This window comes from Brassica napus, unplaced genomic scaffold, assembly GCF_020379485.1.
Source record: "Brassica napus cultivar Da-Ae unplaced genomic scaffold, Da-Ae ScsIHWf_1200;HRSCAF=1717, whole genome shotgun sequence".
In the NCBI taxonomy this organism is placed as follows: domain Eukaryota; kingdom Viridiplantae; phylum Streptophyta; class Magnoliopsida; order Brassicales; family Brassicaceae; genus Brassica; species Brassica napus.
In genome coordinates, this window is record NW_026014623.1 from 1311810 (window position 1) to 1317757 (window position 5948).

The 5948-nt window shown below is 48.3% G+C and overlaps 2 non-coding genes across 2 annotated transcripts; one reads left to right on the forward strand and one right to left on the reverse strand.

Moving 5' to 3' along the window:
- Positions 1-262: 262 nt before the first annotated feature.
- Positions 263-418, forward strand: LOC125596389. Its single transcript, XR_007331028.1, has one exon. It is a non-coding gene; the product is annotated as a 5.8S ribosomal RNA (ribosomal RNA).
- A 2074-nt stretch (positions 419-2492) lies between these two features.
- Positions 2493-2648, reverse strand: LOC125596373. The gene has a single exon (XR_007331013.1). It is a non-coding gene; the product is annotated as a 5.8S ribosomal RNA (ribosomal RNA).
- Positions 2649-5948: the final 3300 nt, after the last annotated feature.

Below are 5948 nucleotides of genomic sequence, written 5' to 3' on the forward strand. Positions count from 1 at the left end.
AGGATCATTGTCATACCCTGAAAACATAACGACCTGAGAACTATGAAACATCACTCTCGGTAGGCCGGTTTCTTACTGGGCCTGCCGATTATGGGGTTATGCGTTCATCCATGCCCAAGACTTCAGTTTTGGTTGGATCATACGCATAGCTTCCGGATATCACCAAACCCCAGGACAAAAAGTGTCAAGGAAAATGCAACTAAACAACTAACCCGGAGACGGTGTTTGTTCGGAAGCAGTGCTGCAATGTAAAGTCTAAAACAACTCTCGGCAACGGATATCTCAGCTCTCGCATCGATGAAGAACGTAGCAAAATGCGATACTTGGTGTGAATTGCAGAATCCCGTGAACAATCGAGTCTTTGAATGCAAGTTGCGCCCCAAGCCTTCTGGCCGAGGGCACGTCTGCCTGGGTGTCACAAATCGTCGTCCCCCCATCCTCTCGAGGATATGGGACGGAAGCTGATCTCCCGTGTGTTACTGCACGCGGTTGGCCAAAATCCGAGCTAAGGACGCCAGGAGCGTCTTGACATGCGGTGGTGAATTCAATTCTTGTCATATAGTCAGATGCGGTGGTGAATTCAATTCAATTCTTGTCATATAGTCAAAGCTGTTTCCAGGGTGAGCAGGCTGTTAAACAGAAAAGATAACTCTTTTTGGAATTCCCATCGACGTCTTTGGACTTCCTTATGTTACCGTCAACCGCCACGTCCCGGTTCCATAATTTTAACCGGATCCCCTTTCAAAGTTGAAGCATAAGCCCTATCAGACGGGTTTCCCCCGACTCTTAGGATCGACTAACCCATGTGCAAGTGCCGTTCACATGGAACCTTTCCCTTCTTCGGCCTTCAAAGTTCTAATTTGAATATTTACTACTACCACCAAGATCTGCACCGACGGCCGCTCCGCCCGGGCTTACGCCCTAGGTTTTGCAGCGACCACCGTGCCCTCCTACTCATCGAGGCCTGGCTCTTGCCCCGACGGCCAGGTATAGGTCGCGCGCTTCAGCACCATCCATTTTTTGGGCTAGTTGATTCGTCAGGTGAGTTGCTATACACTCCATAGCGGATTTCGACTTCCATGACCACCATCCTGCTGTCTTAATCGACCAACAACCTTTGTGGGTTTTAGGTTAGCACGCAGTTGGGTACCATAACCCGGCTTCCGGTTCATCCGGCATCACCAGTTTTGCTTACCAAAAATGGCCCACTTGGAGCTCTCGATTCCGTGGGATGGCTCAACAAAGCAGTCACCCCGTCCTACCTATTTAAAGTTTGAGAATAGGCCGAGGACATTGCATCCCCGATGCCTCTATTCATTGGCTTTACCCGATAGAAGTCGTTTCCGAGCTCCAGCTATCCTGAGGGAAACTTCAGAGGGAACCAGCTACTAGATGGTTTGATTAGTCTTTCGCCCCTATACCCAAGTCAGACGAACGATTTGCATGTCAGTATCGCTGCGGGCCTCCACCAGAGTTTCCTCTGGCTTCGCCCCTCTCAGGCATAGTTAACCATCTTTCGGGTCCCGACAGGCATGCTTACACTCGAACCCTTCTCAGAAGATCAAGTTCGGTCGGCTGTGCACCCGTGAGGGATCCAGCCAATTAGCCGTTGACTCGCACACATGTCAGCCTCCTTGGTCCGTGTTTCAAGATGGGTCAAATGGGGAGCCCACAGGCTGACGCCCTAAGCACGCAGATGCCAAGGCACACCGTGAGGCACGTGCTGCAGACCACAATTAAGGTAGCGATGTCTCCGCGGGCGTAACAAAATCCCAGGCTTAGGTCACCACCATAATCCGCATCAGTCCACGGCCTGAATTGATCGGCGGACTGGATTTCTCCGTTCTGCATCCGACCGGGACAAATCGCTGGCTCCCATCTGATTACCTCTCGACAATTTCAAGAACTCTTTGACTCTCTTTTCATAGTCCTTTTCATCTTTACCTCGCGGTACTTGTTCGCTATCGGTCTCTCGCCCATATTTTGCCTTGGAGGGAATTTACCGCCCGATTGGGGCTGCATTCCCAAACAACCCGACTCGTAGACAATGCCTCGTGGTGCAACAGGGTCCGGGAACGACGGGGCTCTCACCCTCTCTGGTGCCCCTTTACAGGGAACTTGGGCCGGTCCGTCGCTGAGGACGCTTCTCCAGACTACAATTCGAACGCCAAAGACGTCCGATTTTCAAGCTGGGCTCTTCCCGGTTCACTCGCCGTTTCTAAGGGAATCCTTGTTAGTTTATTTTCCTCCGCTTATTGATATGCTTAACCTCAACGGGTGATCCCGCCTGACCTGGGGTCGCGTTAAGGACTTTGGGTCATCAAGAGCTTTAGAACCGGAACGTCTGACTATATGACGAGAATTGAATTCACCACTGCATGTCAGGACGCTCTTGGCATCCTAAGCTCGGATTTTGGCCATTCACGCGCGGTAACACACAAGAGATAAGCTTCCGTCCCATATCCTCGAGAGGATGGGGGGACAAATATTTGTGACACCCAGGCAGACGTGCCCTCGGCCAGAAGGCTTGGGGTGCAACTTGCGTTCAAAGACTTGCTGGTTCACGTGGTTCTGCAATTCACACCAAGTATCGCATTTCACTACGTTCTTCATCGATGCTTGAGGCGAGATATCCATTGCCGAGAGTCGTTTTAGACTTTACATTGCAGCACTGCTTCCGAACAAACACCATCTCCGAGTTGGCGAAAGCAGGCTGTTTAGTTGCATTTTCCATGACACTTGTCGTGCCGGTGTTTGGTGATATCTGGAAGCTATGCGTACGATCCAACCAAAACTTAAGTCTTGGGAATGGATGAACGCATAACCACGGAATCGGCAGGCACAGTAAGAAACCGGCCTACCGAGAGTGATGTTTCATCGTTCTTAGGTCGTTCTGTTTCATGGGTACGACAATGATTCTTCTGCAGGTTCACCTACGGAAACCTTGTTACGACTTCTCCTTACTCAAAATGATAAGGTTTAGTGGACTTCTCGCGAAGTCGCAGATGGCAAACCACCCACGTCGCCGCGATCCAAACACTTCACCGAATCATTCAATCGGTAGGAGCGACGGGCGGTGTGTACAAAGGGCAGGGACGTAGTCAACACGAGCTGATGACTCGTGCTTACTAGGAATTCCTCGTTGAAGACCAACAATTGCAATGATTTATTCCCATCACGATGAAATTTCAAAGATTACCCGGGCCTGTCTGTAACACCCCCGAACCGTCCTAAGCATAGGTCGACCCACCGGCCAACAATCAAACAAGAACATGACCGACGGAAGACCCACACCAAGGGTTGGAGATGAAAGGCCAACCAGCCAGCCAACAATCAAACAAGAACATGACTGACCGTCCAACCCAACACCATGGTTCGGAAGCGCTACATGACGGGCTAGGGACAATCCGGTCAGAGTCACAAACTTTACTTCATGACCTCGACCATTTCATCCACTAACTCGTCCCGCTGCGTCAAGGCACAAGGCTTTGCAACCCGGCCAAGAGTTAGCGTTTTCCGTTAGATCGAGGCCTAAGGCTTTTCAACCCGTACTACGACCAAACGTTGTGTTAGACCTGACTAGTCAAATATCAGAGTACTCATGAAGCGCATATAAAACAATTACTTTATTGATTCGAGAAATATCCATACATTGAATAATTCAAGACTGGGCCCGGCCTAATGCCAAATCGAGTCAACATAACACAGTTCACAATACCGTTTACAAAAGGCATGAAAATCTACACCGGCGGTCCTAACGTCCAGCACGAAGCTATCCGATCATCCTTACCTAAAGCAACCTGCAAAAAGGACAACGGAGTTGGATGAGTAATCTAGTATTACTCAGTGAGCTGGCGGCCTCTACCCGCAACCTAGACTCTACCCAGACAACCCAAAATAACAATCAATCTAGCCCTAGCATGCAATAAAAGCTAAGGCTAAGCAAACCGTTACTAAGTTAGACTTGGCCTCCTGCCATGATCTAGCTTCAAGTAACGGGAACCTGCATTAAAACAAGTCAACAAGCAATCCCTAGTTAACCATATATACGCCTGAGTTCAATACTCATGTAGTGTTAGACACTTAGACTATACAAGTATCATTAATCGATCGACCAACAATCAAACAAGAACATGATCGGCCAACCAATGATACCGCATAGCTTTAATATCCACCAACCTTCACAAGCAATCACTCAAACACATACAGGCCAACGTCAGGCCTACACTAATGAAATACACATCAAGCCTAATCCGGTACCTAAACCAGACTTAGACTTAACGTCAGAACCTGCAAGCAAATCAATCAACCACAAACACAATCACAATAATAAGACTATGAGTAACTACGACTCGATCTAACTTGTAACACAGTATATCGGTGCTACACTAACTCGAGGGTTCCATAACCCTCTACGACACTCTAACACAACACTCTAACCTTGGGCCCTGGTGACTTCGTGTTCCTCCTCCCTATCGGCAATATCCTATCTTCCTACCACAAAGGCCAGAAGAAGGAACTTTCAACCGACCGCGGCCCACAGTCCTTCGGGTCACCGCGCGACAGCCCACAGTCCTTCGGGTCACTGCCACATTACACCGTCGTGTAATACTCAGCCATAGTACATGACACCGTTCGTCTGAGTCTTCCCGATCCAGCGAATAAGGGGTTTCCTTGAACCCGCTGGGTACGAGGCCGAGGAAACACTAATCACCCCTACACAAGCCTAGTATGGGCGGGTCATGCACATACTGTCGGCACACTCACAACAAAACAAACTCAATCTAGAACCTAACCTAAGGCTAAAGTTCCAGATCCTAACTAGACACTCGACTCTACAACACAAACCAATAGTACCAGTAGTCTGGCCTATATGGCCTAAGACCCTTAGTACTAATAACTAACAATAATATCGATACTAAACAACTCAATCAAACCGTTACCCAGATAGTCCAGCCTCCCGCTGAGAAACTATCTTTAAAGATAACGGGAACCTGCACTCAACCATATCAACACGCAAGAATAGAAAACATGATGCATCCTATTCTTAGTCCTAATCAGGTTATCAACTCAGTCTTAATTCCATTCATCTCAGGTTAGCCCTTGCTAAACTGAGTCCGGTTCCATGAATAAAATAACCCTAAGGACTCTACCATTCAATAACGTGATCATTCTACTCTATATGCGACTCGATCTACCCTAAATTCCAAGTGGAATTCAAACAAACCAACTCACAGTGTTCTAGGCGAGAAGCAGCTGGTTGATCGGAGAAGACTTGGCCAAAACCCAATGGACGCCTTGACTGGACTGGAATGGACTGATCTTGTCTTGGACACAACCTTGGCTTCACCATGAAGAAGTTGACAGGCCTCGACAGGCTGATCTGGACTCGGACAGAACCTCCTCTAGCTTCTGGACAGTTCTTCGGACTTCCCGCAGAGTATCGAGCAGAACTTCGACTGATCTGAACCCGTGGTTCTGAAATAACTCTGGGCAGCACCTCCACTAGACCATCATATAATATGACTGGCTTTGGACGAATTGAATTGGACAGAGCTTCCGCGTCACAATCGTAGAGAATCGCCGATTGGACGGAACTGGCCTTCTCGGTGGAGTATCGGTCTTCAGAGTCGACCATACTTTAGAATCGATCACTTCCTTTCTCTCTCTCTCTCTATAGCCACGTTTACTTGACTCCCATCTGATCTGATCTTCACTTGATTGACCTTCAGTTGGACAGAACCTTCCCAAGGCGATGACTCGAAATCAATAGAGAACTGATCTCGAAAACTCTCTAAAACTCTCGAAATAGCTCGGAATCACTTGCTTTCTTTTTCTACTTTTCTCTCATGTTTTTAAATGGGTTTGGACATGTCTGGATGTGAAGAAATGAGCTGGGGTCGTGGGGTATTTATAGGAGACACCAGCCAATCAGCTTCAGGTTGGTG